Source organism: Arachis stenosperma, unplaced genomic scaffold, assembly GCF_014773155.1.
Source record: "Arachis stenosperma cultivar V10309 unplaced genomic scaffold, arast.V10309.gnm1.PFL2 arast.V10309.gnm1.Scaffold_100025, whole genome shotgun sequence".
Lineage (NCBI taxonomy): Eukaryota > Viridiplantae > Streptophyta > Magnoliopsida > Fabales > Fabaceae > Arachis > Arachis stenosperma.
In genome coordinates this window covers 2,502,673-2,520,835 of record NW_026651369.1, presented here as the reverse complement: position 1 = coordinate 2,520,835, position 18,163 = coordinate 2,502,673, and the positions used below count along the sequence as shown (strand labels likewise).

Genomic DNA, 18,163 nt, shown 5'->3' with positions numbered 1-18,163 from the left:
TCAATCACATCTTTTTAAAATCAATCATATCTTCTTAACCTCATTTTTTTTAAAATAGTTTTCAATCAAATCTTTTTGATTTCTAATTTCAAAATATTTTTCAAAAATCATTTTATTTCTTTCCCACTCTCATTTTCGAAAATTAAGTAATGTTTTTCAAAATATTTTCAAAACCTTTCACTTAATTTTCGAAAATTACTTCCCTTCTTCTCACATCCTTCTATTTATGGACTAACACTATTCCTTAATGCAAAATTCGAACTCCATCTCCTTTGATAAGTTCGAATTTTCTACTTCTGTCTTCTACTCTTCTTTCCCTCTGACACTTCAAGGAATCTCTATACTGTGACATAGAGGATTCCACATTTTCTTGTTCCCTTCTCTTTCTTATGAGCAGGAGCAAAGACAAAAGCATTCTTGTTGAGCCTGACCCTGAACCTGAAAGGACCTTGAAGCGAAAGCTATGAGAAGCTAAGGCACAACTCTCTATAGAGGACCTAACCGAATTCTTCAAAGAAGAAGGACACATGGCAGCCGAAAACAACAACAATGCCAACAATGCAAGGAAGGTGCTGGGTGACTTTACTGCACCTACTCCCGACTTTTATGGGAGAAGCATCTCTATCCCTGCCATTGGAGCAAACAACTTTGAGCTTAAGCCTCAATTAGTTTCTCTAATGCAACAGAATTGCAAGTTTCATGGACTTCCATTGGAAGATCCTCATCAGTTCTTAGCTGAATTCTTGCAAATCTGTGACACTGTCAAGACTAATGGGGTAGACCCTGAGGTCTACAGACTTATGCTATTCCCTTTGCTGTAAGAGACAGAGCTAAGACATGGTTGGACTCACAACCTAAAAGCCTGGACTCATGGGAAAAGCTAGTCAATGCCTTCTTGGCAAAGTTCTTTCCACCTCAAAAATTGAGTAAGTTTAGAGTGAAAGTCCAAACCTTCAGACAGAAGGATGGAGAATCCCTCTATGAAGCTTGGGAAAGATACAAACAACTGATCAGAAAATGTCCTTCTGACATGCTTTCTGAATGGAGCATTATAGGTATTTTCTATGATGGTCTCTCTGAACTATCCAAGATGTCTTTGGATAGCTCTGCTGGAGGATCTCTTCATCTGAAGAAGACGCCTACAGAGGCTCAAGAGCTAATTGAAATGGTTGCAAATAACCAATTCATGTACACTTCTGAAAGGAATCCTGTGAACAATGGGACTGGTCAGAAGAAAGGAGTTCTTGAGATTGACACTCTGAATGCCATTTTGGCTCAGAATAAAATATTGACTCAACAAGTCAATTTGATTTCTCAAAGTCTGTCTGGAATGCAAAATGCACCAAGCAGTACTAAGGATGCTTCATCTAAGGAAGAAGCCTATGATCCTGAGAACCCTTCAATGGAAGAGGTGAATTACCTAGGAGAATCCTATGGTAACACCTATAATTCTTCATGGAGAAATCACCCAAATTTCTCATGGAAGAATCAAGAGAGACCTCAACAAGGTTTCAACAACAATAATGGTGGAAGAAATAGGTTTAGCAATGGCAAGCCTTTTCCATCATCTTCTCAGCAACAGACAGAGAATCCTAAGCAGAACCCCTCTGACTTAGCAACTATGGTCTCTGATCTAATCAAGACCACTCAAAGTTTCATGACTGAAACAAGGTCCTCCATTAGGAATTTGGAGGCACAAGTGGGACAGCTGAGCAAGAAAATTACTGAACTCCCTCCTAGTACTCTCCCAAGTAATACAGAAGAAAATCCAAAAGGAGAGTGCAAAGCCATAACCATGGCCGAATTTGGAGAGGAAAGAGAGGAGGTGGACGCCACTGAGGAAAGCCTCAATGGGCGTGCACTGACCTCCATAGAGTTCCCCAATGAGGAACCATGGGAATCTGAGGCTCAAATGAGACCATAGAGATTCCATTGGACTTACTTCTGCCTTTCATGAGCTCTGATGAGTATTCTTCCTCTGAAGAGGATGAGTATGTCACTGAAGAGCAATTTGCTAAATATCTTGGAGCAATCATGAAGCTAAATGACAAGTTATTTGGAAATGAGACTTGGGAGAATGAACCTCCTTTGCTCACCAAAGAACTGGATGACTTGTCTAGGCAGAAATTACCTCAAAAGAGACAAGATCCTGGAAAGTTTTCCATACCTTGTACCATAGGCACCATGACCTTCAAGAAGGCCCTGTGTGACTTAGGGTCAAGTGTAAACCTCATGCCTCTCTCTGTAATGGAGAAGCTAGGGATCTTTGAGGTACAAGCTGCAAGAATCTCATTAGAGATGGCAGACAACTCAAGAAAACAAGCTCATGGACTTGTAGAGGATGTTTTGGTGAAGATTGAAGACCATTACATCCCTGCTGATTTCATAGTCCTAGAGACTGGGAAGTGCATGGATGAAACCATCATCCTTGGCAGACCCTTCCTAGCCACAGCAAAAGCTGTGATTGATGTTGATAGAGGAGAGTTGATCATTCAAGTGAATGAAGAATCCTTTGTGTTTATAGCTCAAGGATATCCCTCTGTCACCATGGAGAGGAAGCATGAAGAGCTTCTCTCAAATCAGAGTCAAACAGAGCCCCCACAGTCAAACTCTAAGTTTGGTGTTGGGAGGCCACAACCAAACTCTAAGTTTGGTGTTGAACCCCCACATTCAAACTCTAAGTTTGGTGTTGGGAGGTTCCAACATTGCTCTGAGTATCTGTGAGGCTCATTGAGAGCCCTCTGTCAAGCTACTGACATTAAAGAAGCGCTTGTTGGGAGGCTGATGAGCGGATAATTTATACGCTTTTTGGCATTGTTTTTAGTATGTTTTTAGTATCTTTTAGTTAGTTTTTAGTATATTTTTTATTAGTTTTTAATTAAAATTCACTTTTCTGGACTTTACTATGAGTTTGTGTGTTTTTTCTGTGATTTCAGGTATTTTCTGACTGAAATTGAAGGTTCTGAGCAAAAATCTGATTCAGAGACTGAAAAGGACTGCAGATGCTGTTGGATTCTGACCTCCCTGCACTCGAAGTGGATTTTCTGGAGCTACAGAAGCCCAATTGGCGCGCTATCAACGGCATTGGAAAGTAGACATCCTGGGCTTTCCAGCAATATATGATAGTCCATACTTTGTCCAAGATTTGATGGCCCAAATCGGCGCTCAAAGTCACCTACAGAAATTCCAGCGTTAAACGCCGGAACTGGCATAAAACTTGGAGTTAAACGCCCAAACTGGCATGAAAGCTGGCGTTTAACTCCAGAAAAGGTCTCTACACGAAAATGCTTCATTGCTCAGTCCAAGCACACACCAAGTGGGCCCGGAAGTGGATTTTTCTGTCATTTACTCATTTCTGTAAACCTTAGGATACTAGTTTACTATTAATAGGACCTTTTGACATGGTATCTGTACCTCATGACATTTTTACACGTTTCTTTGTGTACTTTCCACGGCATGAGTCTCTAAACCCCATGGTTGGGGGTGAGGAGCTCTGCTGTGTCTTGATGGATTAATGCAATTACTACTGTTTCTTATTCAATCATGCTTGCTTCCATTCTAAGATATCACTTGCTCTTAACCTGGATGAATGTGATGATCCGTGACACTCATCATCATTCTCAACTATGAACATGTGCTTGACAACCACCTCTGTTCTACTTTAGATTGAGTAGATATCTCTTGGATTCCTTACCCAGAATCTTCGTGGTATAAGCTAGAACTGATGGCGGCATTCAAGAGAATCCGGAAGGTCTAAACCTTGTCTGTGGTATTCTGAGTAGGATTCAATGATTGAATGACTGTGACGTGCTTCAAACTCCTGAGGGCGGGGCGTTAGTGACAGACGCAAAAGAATCACTGGATTCTATTCCGGCCTGATTGAGAACCGACAGATGGATAGCCGTGCCGTGACAGGGTGCGTTGAACATTTCCAATGAGAGGATGGGAGGTAGCCATTGACAACGGTGAAACCCTACATACAGCTTGCCATGGAAGGAGCCTTGCGTGTTTGATGAAGAAGACAGTAGGAAAGCAGAAATTCAGAAGATGGAGCATCTCCAAGGCCTCAACCTATTTTCCATTACTGAAAAACAAGTAACCAATTTATGCTCTTTGCTTTTTACAATCAATCCTGATAATTTCTGATATCCTGACTAAGATTTACAAGATAACCATAGCTTGCTTCAAGCCGACAATCTCCGTGGGATCGACCCTTGCTCACGCAAGGTATTACTTGGACGACCCAGTGCACTTGCTGGTTAGTTGTGCGGGATTGCAAAAGTGTGATTGCAATTTCGTGCACCAAGTTTTTGGCGCCGTTGCCAGGGATTGTTCGAGTTTGGACAACTGACGGCTTATCTTGTTGCTTAGATTAGGACTGTTTTATTTTTGTTGGTTTAGAGTCTTTTAGTTGAGTCTAGTTTCATATTTTAAGTTTGGTGTCAATTGCATGCTTTTATTTTTTATTTTCGAATTTGCATGTTCTTAGTCCCTTTTTGATTCATAAAAATTCTAAGTTTGGTGTCCTCTTTGTGTTTTTCTTTTAAAATTTTCGAAAATTAGTGTTTGATTTTCTAAAAATTTTAAGTTTGGTGTCTTTTTGTTGTTTTTCTCTTTCCTCTTTTCAAAAATCAAATCTTTTCATAAAAATTTTTCAATCATATCTTTTTAATTGCTGTTTTCAAAATCTTTTTAATTAGCTAATTGATTCAGTTCTCAATCTGCTTTGATTTTATTTTTGATTTTTGAATTTTTTCTTTTAATTTCCTTTTATTTTATTTTAATTTTTTTTCGTTTAATTCAAAAAAAAAAAACAAAATTTACTATTTGCAATCATTATCATTTCCCTCTTGTCCATTATGGACTCAAGTGGGATTAATCAGTCCAGAAGGACTCTGGGGTCATATGCTAACCCCATTACAGCTGCATATGGGAGTAGCATCTGTACACCTCCCATCAAAGCAAGCAGCTTTGAGCTAAATCCTCAACTCATTATCATAGTGCAGTAAAATTGCCAGTATTCCGGTCTTCCACAGGAAGAACCTACTGAGTTTCTGGCACAGTTCTTACAAATTGCTGACACAGTACATGATAAAGAGGTAGATCAGGATGTCTACAGACTATTACTGTTTCCATTTGCTGTAAAAGATCAGGCTAAAAGGTGGTTGAATAACCAACCTACAGCAAGCATAAAGACATGGAAACAGTTGTCAGAGAAATTTCTGAATCATTTTTACCCTCCAAAGAGGATGACACAGCTAAGGCTGGACATCCAAGGCTTTAAACAAGAGGATAATGAATCCCTTTATAATGCCTGGGAGAGGTATAGAGGTATGCTTAGAAAATGCCCCTCTGAAATGTTTTCAGAGTGGGTACAGTTAGACATCTTCTACTATGGGCTCACAGAAAAAGCTCAGATGTCTTTAGACCACTCAGCTGGTGGATCTATACACATGAGGAAGACAATTGAAGAAGCTCAAGAGCTTATAGACACTGTTGCTAGAAACCAATATTTGTACTCTAGCAATGAGTTCTCTCCAAAAGAGGAAGTTATGACAGTAGTCACTGATCCTAATCCTCAAGAACAGATGAATGAGCTTAATCAACAATTGCTCCTGATGACAGAACAGTTAGCAGAATTTAAAGAAATGCTTCATGATACTAAGGTTGCTAACAAGAACATAGAACTGCAGTTGAATCTAGCAAAACAGCAAATATCTAAACAGATAACAGAGGAATGTCAAGCAGTTCAGCTGAGGAGTGGGAAGACACTGAATACCTCTGCTCAAAAGAGCAGAAAGCCAGACAAGGAACAATTAACAGGGGATAACCAAACCACTGTTCAAAATCCCTCTGAGGACAATAAGAGCCCAGAGAGGAATGTTATTGGCGTTCAAACGCCAAAAAGGGAAGGAAAGCTGGCGTTAAAACGCCCATTTCTTGCCCAGTTCTGGCGTTCAAACGCCAGAAAAGGGGGAAAAGTTGGCGTTAAACGCCCATTTTCCTCCCAATCCTGGCATTCAAACGCCAAGGGAGAATCAGACACCTGAGAGTGCTGATAATATCCCTCTAACAAGGCTTCTTCAACCACTTCTGTAGGGAATAAACTTGCAGCATCTAAGGTTGAAGAATATCAAGCCAAGATGCCTTATCCTCAGAAACTCCGCAAGGCGGAACAGGATAAGCAATTTGCCCGCTTTGCAGACTATCTAAGGACCCTTGAAATAAAGATTCCGTTTGCAGAGGCACTTGAGCAAATACCTTCCTATGCTAAGTTCATGAAAGAGATCTTAAGTCATAAGAAGGATTGGAGAGAAACTGAAAAAGTATTTCTCACTGAAGAATGCAGTGCAGTCATTCTGAAAAGCTTACCAGAAAAGCTTCAAGATCCTGGAAGCTTTATGATACCATGCACATTAGAAGGTGCTTGCACCAAGACAGCTCTATGTGATCTTGGAGCAAGCATCAATCTAATACCTGCATCCACTATCAGAAAGCTTGGGTTGATTGGAGAAGTCAAACCAACCAGGATATGCCTCCAACTTGCTGATGGCTCCATCAAACACCCATCAGGCATAATAGAGGACATGATTGTCAAGGTTGGGCCCTTTGCCTTTCCCACTGACTTTGTGGTGCTGGAAATGGAGGAGCACAAGAGTGCAACTCTCATTCTAGGAAGACCTTTCCTAGCAACTGGGCGAACTCTCATTGATGTACACAAAGGGGAAGTGACCCTGAGAGTCAATGAGGATGAGTTCAAGTTGAATGCTGTGAAAGCTATGCAGCATCCAGACACTCCAAATGACTGCATGGGCGCTGACATTATTGACTCTCTGGTAGAAGAGATCAATATGGCTGAAAGCCTAGAATCAGAGCTTGAGGACATCTTCAAAGATGCTCAACCTGATCAAGAAGCACTAGAGGAAGCAAAGGAATTTTCGAAAATTCCTCAGGAGGAGGATAAACCTCCCAAACCTGAACTCAAACCTCTACCACCATCCCTGAAGTACGCATTTCTGGGAGAGGGTGACACTTTTCCAGTGATTATAAGCTCTGCTTTAAATCCACAGGAAGAGGAAGCACTGATTCAAGTGCTAAGGACACACAAGACCGCTCTTGGGTGGTCCATAAGTGATCTTAAGGGCATTAGCCCAGCTAGATGCATGCACAAGATCCTGCTGGAGGATAATGCCAAACCAGTGGTTCAACCACAGAGGAGGCTAAATCCAGCCATGAAGGAGGTGGTGCAGAAAGAGGTCACTAAATTACTAGAGGCTGGGATTATTTATCCTATTTCTGATAGCCCCTGGGTGAGCCCTGTCCAAGTTGTCCCCAAAAAGGGAGGCATGACAGTGGTTCATAATGAAAAAAATGAACTGGTTCCTACAAGAACAGTTACAGGGTGGCGCATGTGTATTGACTACAGAAGGCTCAATACAGCCACCAGAAAGGATCATTTTCCTTTACCATTCATAGACCAAATGCTAGAAAGACTAGCTGGTCATGACTATTACTGCTTTTTGGATGGCTATTCAGGCTACAACCAAATTGCAGTAGATCCCCAGGACCAAGAGAAAACAGCATTTACTTGCCCTTCGGGCGTGTTTGCCTATAGGAGGATGCCTTTTGGTCTGTGCAATGCACCTGCAACTTTTCAGAGGTGCATGCTCTCTATCTTCTCAGATATGGTAGAGAAATTTCTGGAAGTCTTCATGGACGACTTCTCAGTATATGGAGACTCATTCAACTCCTGTCTTAATCACCTAGCACTTGTCTTGAAAAGATGCCAAGAGACTAACCTGGTTTTAAACTGGGAGAAATGTCACTTTATGGTGACTGAGGGAATTATCCTTGGGCACAAAATTTCAAGCAGGGGAATAGAGGTGGATAAGGCAAAGGTAGAGGTAATTGAAAAATTACCACCACCTGCCAATGTTAAGGCAATCAGAAGCTTTCTGGGGCATGCAGGATTCTATAGAAGGTTTATAAAGGATTTTTCGAAAATTGCAAAACCTTTGAGTAACCTGCTAGCTGCTGACACACCATCTGTCTGCAGGCATTTGAGACCCTGAAAGCTAAGCTGGTCACAGCACCAGTCATCTCTGCACCAGATTGGACATTGCCATTCGAATTAATGTGTGATGCCAGTGATCATGCCATTGGTGCAGTGTTGGGACAGAGGCATAACAAACTTCTGCATGTCATTTATTATGCCAGTCGTGTTCTAAATGATGCACAGAAGAATTACACAACCACAGAAAAAGAATTACTTGCAGTGGTTTATGCCATTGACAAGTTTAGATCTTATCTAGTGGGATCTAAAGTGATTGTGTACACTGACCATGCTGCTCTTAAATACTTACTCACAAAGCAGGATTCAAAACCCAGGCTTATCAGATGGGTGTTGCTTCTGCAAGAGTTTGATATAGAAATAAGAGACAGAAAAGGGACAGAAAACCAAGTAGCTGATCATCTGTCCCGAATAGAACCAGTAGCTGGGGCATCCCTCCCTTCTACTGAGATATCTGAGACTTTCCCAGATGAGCAACTCTTTGCCATTCAGGAAGCTCCATGGTTTGCAGATATTGCAAACTATAAAGCTGTGAGGTTCATACCCAAGGAGTACAGCAGAGTGCAAAGAAAGAAATTAATTTCAGATGCCAAGTACTACCTCTGGGATGAACCATATCTCTTTAAGAGATGTGCTGACGGAGTGATCCGCAGATGTGTACCCAGAGAAGAAGCACGAAGGATCCTATGGCACTGCCATGGATCACAGTATGGAGGACATTTTGGAAGTGAGCGAACAGCCACTAAAGTTCTCCAGTGCGGCTTCTACTGGCCTACTCTCTATAAGATTCCCGAGAGTTTGTGCGTAACTGTGACAGTTGCCAAAGAGCTGGTAACCTGCCTCACGGATATGCCATGCCTCAACAAGGGATATTAGAGATAGAATTGTTTGATGTATGGGGAATTGACTTCATCGGGCCATTCCCACCATCATACTCAAACACTTACATTCTGGTGGCGGTGGACTATGTATCTAAGTGGGTAGAAGCAATTGCTACACCCACTAATGATACCAAGACCGTGCTAAAATTCCTCCAGAAACACATCTTCAGCAGATTTGGTGTTCTCAGAGTACTAATCAGTGATGGGGGCTCTCATTTCTGCAACAAACAGCTATACTCTGCTATGGTTAGATATGGAATTAGCCATAAAGTGGCAACTGCGTATCATCCACAGACAATGGGCAAGCTGAAGTCTCTAATAGAGAGCTAAAAAGAATCCTAGAATGGACTGTGATAGCCCGAAGAAAGGATTGGGCAAAGAGCTTGGATGATGCTCTGTGGGCATACAGAACAGCATTCAAGACTCCTATAGGAACCTCTCCATACCAACTGGTGTATGGGAAGGCCTGTCATTTGCCTGTGGAACTGGAACATAAAGCCTACTGGGCAACCAGATTCCTAAACATGGACGCTCAGTTAGCTGGTGAAAAAAGATTGCTCCAGTTAAATGAGCTAGAGGAGTTCAGACTCAATGCCTTTGAAAATGCAAAAATTTATAAGGAAAAGGCAAAGAAGTGGCATGACAAGAAATTGTCAACCAGAGTCTTTGAGTCAGGACAAAAAGTTCTGCTCTTCAACTCCAGGCTCAAATTATTCCCAGGAAAACTCAAATCCCGGTGGAGGGGTCCGTATGTGATCACAGGAGTATCACCATATGGATATGTTGAGCTTCAGGATACTGATTCTGACAAAAAGTTCATTGTTAATGGACAGAGAATCAAGCATTATCTTGAAGGCAATTTTGAGCAGGAATGCTCAAACTGAGACTTGAGTGATTCTCAGTGAAGGTCCAGCTAAAGACAGTAAAGAAGCGCTTGCTAGGAGGCAACCCAGTCATTAGGAGGTTATATGATTTGTTCTTACAGAGGCAAGTATCAAAAACGAAGGAATTCACAGAGTTACAGAAGGATTCAGCTCAAAAAGCAGAGAAAATGAGCTTACTGGCGAAAAAAACGCCAGTAAGGGACATTTTGGGCGTTTAACGCCAGGAATGGTGTCATTTTGGGCGTTAAACGCCAGAATGGGCACCATTCTGGGCGTTTAACGCCAGGTGTGCAGCATCCTGGGCGTTCAAAAAAATGCCCAGTAATAAAGACTTTCTGGCGTTTAACGCCAGCCAGGGCACCTGGCTGGGCGTTAAACGCCCAAAAGGGGCAACAAATGGGCGTTAAACGCCAGAATGGGTGCCATTCTGGGCGTTTAACGCCAGCAAGGTGGGGGGACCACAATTTTGTTTTCAAATCAAATTTTTTCAAACTTTCCTTTTCTTACCCATACTTTTCTACAAAATCACACTTCAATCATTCATCATTCACTTTCAAATCTTCAAAAATCAAGACCATTCTTCAAATTTATTTCAAATCAATTACAAACATTGTTCAAAAATTTCACCCTTTTCTCAATTTCTTTTCATATCTTCTCAAATCTCCTTTCAAATTTCTCTCTTTTTTTTCGAAAACTCCCCTCCCCACCTTATAAATACACGTTTGTTCCCCCTCTTTCCACCACACCATTCGAATTTCCTCTTCCTCCCCCTCTATTCTCTCTTTTCTTTTGCTTGAGGACAAGCAAACCTCTAAGTTTGGTGTGCTTTTCCGTGATCACTAAGCCAAGATTCATCATATCATGGCTCCTAAGGGAAAACAAACCAATTTAAGAGGCAAGAAAGAGAATAATCCAAAGAATCTTTGGAATCAAGAGAAGTTCTTAACCAAAGAATATGAAGACCATTATCACAAAATAATGGGTCTGAGGTCAGTGATCCCGGAAGTTAAATTTGATCTGAAAGAATATGAATATCCGGGGATCCAAGAGCAAATTCGAAACAGAGGATGGGAAGTTCTAACCAATCCTGAGACAAAGGTTGGAAGGAACATGGTTCAGGAATTCTACTCAAATCTGTGGCTGACAGATAAGCAGAGAATGACTGGAACCGCTTACCATACCTACAGAACCATGGTCAGAGGGAAAGTTATGTACTTTCATCTGGACAAAATAAGAGAAATCTTCAAGTTGCCCCAACTGCAAGATGATCCTGACTCCTTTAATAGGAGGATGGTGAGAGTAGATAAGGGGTTGGATCAAGTTCTAGAGGACATATGCCTCCCTGGAACTAAGTGGATAACCAATTCTAAGGGTGTCCCTAACCAACTCAAGAGGGGAGACCTCAAACCAATTGCAAGAGGTTGGCTAGACTTTATTGGGCGTTCCATATTGCCCACTAGCAACCGTTCTGAGGTTACCATCAAGAGAGCAGTGATGATTCATTGCATTATGCTTGGAAAAGAAGTGGAGGTTCATCATGTGATTGCCTGTGAGATCTACACAATTGCAAATAACAATTCTACTGAAGCCAAACTGGCTTATCCAAGCTTGATCTCCTTGCTCTGTAAAGAGGCTGGGGTAAAGATGGGAGTAGATGAATTCATACCCATTGAACATCCAATCACCAAGAAGTCAATGGAAGGACAAGTGCAAGACAACTCTATCAAAAGGAGGGCGCAGGAGTTCCTCCCTGAATTCCCTGAAATTGGCTACTGGGCCAGCCTAGAAGCATCTATCACCAAGTTCCAAGAAACTATGGAGCAACTGAAGGAAGAACAGCAGAATCAGAACTGCATGCTCTGCAAATTGCTGAAGGAACAAGAGAAGCAGGGGCGTGAAATCCAAGAGATGAAACGCCAAAAGCTCTCCTCTCAAGCTGAGGGAGCATCTACTCCTCAAAATCAAGGTTGTTGAGTCCTAACTCTATGAAAACCTCTATCATTAGGAGCCTGTATATTTTTTTCTTTCGTTTTCTCTATTTTCTAGTCTAATCTTATATCTATTTTTGAGTCTTGTTCTTAATTCATAATTAATAAAATTTATGCCTTAAAGTTATGAATATCCTATGAATTCATCACCTCTCTTAAATGAAAAAAAATGCTTTAATCCCAAAAGAACAAGAAGTACAGGATTTCGAATTTATCTCTGAAACTAGTTGAATTAGTCTGATGTGGTGACAATACTTTTTGTTTTCTGAATGCATGCTTGAACAGTGCATATGTCTTTTGAATTTGTTGTTTTAAGAATGTTAAAATTGTTGGCTCTTGAAAGAATGAGGAGAAAGAGAACTGTTATTGAGGATCTGAAAAATCAACAAATTGATTCTTGAAGCAAGAAAAAGCAGTGAAAAAAAAAATTTCGAAAAAAAAAAGAGAAAGAAATAAAGTTGTGAACCAAGGCAAAAAGAGTGTGCTTAAGAACCTTGGACACCTCTAATTGGGGACTCTAGCAAAGCTGAGTCACAATCTAAAAAGGTTCACCCAATTATGTGTCTGTGGCATGTATGTATCCGGTGGTAATACTGGAAGACAGAGTGCTTTGGGCCACAGCCAAGACTCATACACTAGCTATGTTCAAGAATCATTATACTTAACTAGGAGAATCAATAACACTATCTGAGTTCTGAGTTCTCATAGATGCCAATCATTCTGAACTTCAAAGGATAGAGTGAGATGCCAAAACTGTTCGGAGGCAAAAAGCTACTAGTCCCGCTCATCTAATTGGAACTATGTTTCTTTGATATTTTGGAGTCTATAGTATTCTCTTCTTTTTATCCTATTTTGATTTTCAGTTGCTTGGGGACAAGCAACAATTTAAGTTTGGTGTTGTGATGAGTGGATAATTTATACGCTTTTTGGCATTGTTTTAGTATGTTTTTAGTATCTTTTAGTTAGTTTTTAGTATATTTTTTATTAGTTTTTAATTAAAATTCACTTTTCTGGACTTTACTATGAGTTTGTGTGTTTTTCTGTGATTTCAGGTATTTTCTGACTGAAATTGAAGGTTCTGAGCAAAAATCTGATTCAGAGACTGAAAAGGACTGCAGATGCTGTTGGATTCTGACCTCCCTGCACTCGAAGTGGATTTTCTGGAGCTAAAGAAGCCCAATTGGCGCGCTCTCAATGGCATTGGAAAGTAGACATCCTGGGCTTTCCAGCAATATATGATAGTCCATACTTTGCCCAAGATTTGATGGCCCAAATCGGCGCTCAAAGTCACCTACAGAAATTCCAGCGTTAAACGCCGGAACTGGCATAAAACTTAGAGTTAAACGCCCAAACTGGCATGAAAGCTGGCGTTTAACTCCAGAAAAGGTCTCTACACGAAAATGCTTCATTGCTCAGTCCAAGCACACACCAAGTGGGCCCGGAAGTGGATTTTTCTGTCATTTACTCATTTCTGTAAACCTTAGGATACTAGTTTACTATTAATAGGACCTTTTGACATGGTATCTGTACCTCATGACATTTTTACACGTTTCTTTGTGTACTTTCCACGGCATGAGTCTCTAAACCCCATGGTTGGGGGTGAGGAGCTCTGCTGTGTCTTGATGGATTAATGCAATTACTACTGTTTCTTATTCAATCATGCTTGCTTCCATTCTAAGATATCACTTGCTCTTAACCTGGATGAATGTGATGATCCGTGACACTCATCATCATTCTCAACTATGAACATGTGCTTGACAACCACCTCTGTTCTACTTTAGATTGAGTAGATATCTCTTGGATTCCTTACCCAGAATCTTCGTGGTATAAGCTAGAACTGATGGCGGCATTCAAGAGAATCCGGAAGGTCTAAACCTTGTCTGTGGTATTCTGAGTAGGATTCAATGATTGAATGACTGTGACGTGCTTCAAACTCCTGAGGGCGGGGCGTTAGTGACAGACGCAAAAGAATCACTGGATTCTATTCCGGCCTGATTGAGAACCGACAGATGGATAGCCGTGCCGTGACAGGGTGCGTTGAACATTTCCAATGAGAGGATGGGAGGTAGCCATTGACAACGGTGAAACCCTACATACAGCTTGCCATGGAAGGATCCTTGCGTGTTTGATGAAGAAGACAGTAGGAAAGCAGAAATTCAGAAGATGGAGCATCTCCAAGGCCTCAACCTATTTTCCATTACTGAAAAACAAGTAACCAATTTATGCTCTTTTGCTTTTTACAATCAATCCTGATAATTTCTGATATCCTGACTAAGATTTACAAGATAACCATAGCTTGCTTCAAGCCGACAATCTCCGTGGGATCGACCCTTGCTCACGCAAGGTATTACTTGGACGACCCAGTGCACTTGCTGGTTAGTTGTGCGGGATTGCAAAAGTGTGATTGCAATTTCGTGCACCAAGTTTTTGGCGCCGTTGCCGGGGATTGTTCGAGTTTGGACAACTGACGGCTTATCTTGTTGCTTAGATTAGGACTGTTTTATTTTGTTGGTTTAGAGTCTTTTAGTTGAGTCTAGTTCATATTTTAAGTTTGGTGTCAATTGCATGCTTTATTTTTTATTTTCGAATTTGCATGTTCTTAGTCCCTTTTTGATTCATAAAAATTCTAAGTTTGGTGTCCTCTTTGTGTTTTTCTTTTAAAATTTTCGAAAATTAGTGTTTGATTTTCTAAAAATTTTAAGTTTGGTGTCTTTTTGTTGTTTTTCTCTTTCCTCTTTTCAAAAATCAAATCTTTTTCATAAAAATTTTTCAATCATATCTTTTTAATTGCTGTTTTCAAAATCTTTTTAATTAGCTAATTGATTCAGTTCTCAATCTGCTTTGATTTTATTTTTGATTTTCAAATTTTTTCTTTTAATTTCCTTTTATTTTCTTTTAATTTTTTTCGTTTAATTCAAAAAAAAAAAAACAAAATTTATCTATTTGCAATCATTATCATTTCCCTCTTGTCCATTATGGACTCAAGTGGGATTAATCAGTCCAGAAGGACTCTGGGGTCATATGCTAACCCCATTACAGCTGCATATGGGAGTAGCATCTGTACACCTCCCATCAAAGCAAGCAGCTTTGAGCTAAATCCTCAACTCATTATCATAGTGCAGCAAAATTGCCAGTATTCCGGTCTTCCACAGGAAGAACCTACTGAGTTTCTGGCACAGTTCTTACAAATTGCTGACACAGTACATGATAAGAGGTAGATCAGGATGTCTACAGACTATTACTGTTTCCATTTGCTGTAAAAGATCAGGCTAAAAGGTGGTTGAATAACCAACCTACAGCAAGCATAAAGACATGGAAACAGTTGTCAGAGAAATTTCTGAATTATTTTTACCCTCCAAAGAGGATGACACAGCTAAGGATGGACATCCAAGGCTTTAAACAAGAGGATAATGAATCCCTTTATAATGCCTGGGAGAGGTATAGAGGTATGCTTAGAAAATGCCCCTCTGAAATGTTTTCAGAGTGGGTACAGTTAGACATCTTCTACTATGGGCTCACAGAAAAAGCTCAGATGTCTTTAGACCACTCAGCTGGTGGATCTATACACATGAGGAAGACAATTGAAGAAGCTCAAGAGCTTATAGACACTGTTGCTAGAAACCAATATTTGTACTCTAGCAATGAGTTCTCTCCAAAAGAGGAAATTATGACAGTAGTCACTGATCCTAATCCTCAAGAACAGATGAATGAGCTTAATCAACAATTGCTCCTGATGACAGAACAATTAGCAGAATTTAAAGAAATGCTTCATGATACTAAGGTTGCTAACAAGAACATAGAACTGCAGTTGAATCTAGCAAAACAGCAAATATCTAAACAGATAACAGAGGAATGTCAAGCAGTTCAGCTGAGGAGTGGGAAGACACTGAATACCTCTACTCAAAAGAGCAGAAAGCCAGACAAGGAACAATTAATAGGGGATAACCAAACTACTGTTCAAAATCCCACTGAGGACAATAAGAGCCCAGAGAGGAATGTTATTAGCGTTCAAACGCCAGAAAGGGAAGGAAGCTGGCGTTAAACGCCCATTCCTTGCCCAGTTCTGGCGTTCAAACGCCAGAAAAGGGGGAAAAGTTGGCGTTAAACGCCCATTTTCCTCCCAATCCTGGCGTTCAAACGCCAAGGGAGAATCAGACACCTGAGAGTGCTGATAATAATCCCTCTAACAAGGCTTCTTTAACCACTTCTGTAGGGAATAAACTTGCAGCATCTAAGGTTGAAGAATATCAAGCCAAGATGCCTTATCCTCAGAAACTCCGCAAGGCGGAACAGGATAAGCAATTTGCCCGCTTTGCAGACTATCTAAGGACCCTTGAAATAAAGATTCCGTTTGCAGAGGCACTTGAGCAAATACCTTCCTATGCTAAGTTCATGAAAGAGATCTTAAGTCATAAGAAGGATTGGAGAGAAACTGAAAAAGTATTTCTCACTGAAGAATGCAGTGCAGTCTTCTGAAAAGCTTACCAGAAAAGCTTCAAGATCCTGGAAGCTTTATGATACCATGCACATTAGAAGGTGCTTGCACCAAGACAGCTCTATGTGATCTTGGAGCAAGCATCAATCTAATACCTGCATCCACTATCAGAAAGCTTGGGTTGATTGGAGAAGTCAAACCAACTAGGATATGCCTCCAACTTGCTGATGGCTCCATCAAACACCCATCAGGCATAATAGAGGACATGATTGTCAAGGTTGGGCCCTTTGCCTTTCCCACTGACTTTGTGGTGCTGGAAATGGAGGAGCACAAGAGTGCAACTCTCATTCTAGGAAGACCTTTCCTAGCAACTGGGCGAACTCTCATTGATGTACACAAAGGGGAAGTGACCCTGAGAGTCAATGAGGATGAGTTCAAGTTGAATGCTGTGAAAGCTATGCAGCATCCAGACACTCCAAATGACTGCATGGGCGCTGACATTATTGACTCTCTGGTAGAAGAGATCAATATGGCTGAAAGCCTAGAATCAGAGCTTGAGGACATCTTCAAAGATGCTCAACCTGATCAAGAAGCACTAGAGGAAGCAAAGGAATTTTCGAAAATTCCTCAGGAGGAGGATAAACCTCCCAAACCTGAACTCAAACCTCTACCACCATCCCTGAAGTACGCATTTCTGGGAGAGGGTGACACTTTTCCAGTGATTATAAGCTCTGCTTTAAATCCACAGGAAGAGGAAGCACTGATTCAAGTGCTAAGGACACACAAGACAGCTTTTGGGTGGTCCATAAGTGATCTTAAGGGCATTAGCCCAGCTAGATGCATGCACAAGATCCTGTTGGAGGATAATGCCAAACCAGTGGTTCAACCACAGAGGAGGCTAAATCCAGCCATAAAGGAGGTGGTGCAGAAAGAGGTCACTAAATTACTAGAGGCTGGGATTATTTATCCTATTTCTGATAGCCCCTGGGTGAGCCCTGTCCAAGTTGTCCCCAAAAAGGGAGGCATGACAGTGGTTCATAATGAAAAAATGAACTGGTTCCTACAAGAACAATTACAGGGTGGCGCATGTGTATTGACTACAGAAGGCTCAATACAGCCACCAGAAAGGATCATTTTCCTTTACCATTCATAGACCAAATGCTAGAAAGACTAGCTGGTCATGACTATTACTGCTTTTTGGATGGCTATTCAGGCTACAACCAAATTGCAGTAGATCCCCAGGACCAAGAGAAAACAGCATTTACTTGCCCTTCGGGCGTGTTTGCCTATAGGAGGATGCCTTTTGGTCTGTGCAATGCACCTGCAACTTTTCAGAGGTGCATGCTCTCTATCTTCTCAGATATGGTAGAGAAATTTCTGGAAGTCTTCATGGACGACTTCTCAGTATATGGAGACTCATTCAACTCCTGTCTTAATCACCTAGCACTTGTCTTGAAAAGATGCCAAGAGACTAACCTGGTTTTAAACTGGGAGAAATGTCACTTTATGGTGACTGAGGGAATTGTCCTTGGGCACAAAATTTCAAGCAGGGGAATAGAGGTGGATAAGGCAAAGGTAGAGGTAATTGAAAAATTACCACCACCTGCCAATGTTAAGGCAATCAGAAGCTTTCTGGGGCATACAGGATTCTATAGAAGGTTTATAAAGGATTTTTCGAAAATTGCAAAACCTTTGAGTAACCTGCTAGCTGCTGACACACCATTTGTGTCTGACACACAGTGTCTGCAGGCATTTGAGACCCTGAAAGCTAAGCTGTTCACAGCACCAGTCATCTCTGCACCAGATTGGACATTGCCATTCGAATTAATGTGTGATGCCAGTGATCATGCCATTGGTGCAGTATTGGGAAAGAGGCATAACAAACTTATGCATGTCATTTATTA

At 41.0% G+C, this 18,163-nt stretch overlaps 1 non-coding gene across 1 annotated transcript; it reads right to left on the bottom strand.

Moving 5' to 3' along the window:
- Window positions 1-928: 928 nt before the first annotated feature.
- Window positions 929-1,032, bottom strand: LOC130959891 (small nucleolar RNA R71). Its single transcript, XR_009078882.1, has one exon. It is a non-coding gene; the product is annotated as a small nucleolar RNA R71 (small nucleolar RNA).
- Window positions 1,033-18,163: the final 17,131 nt, after the last annotated feature.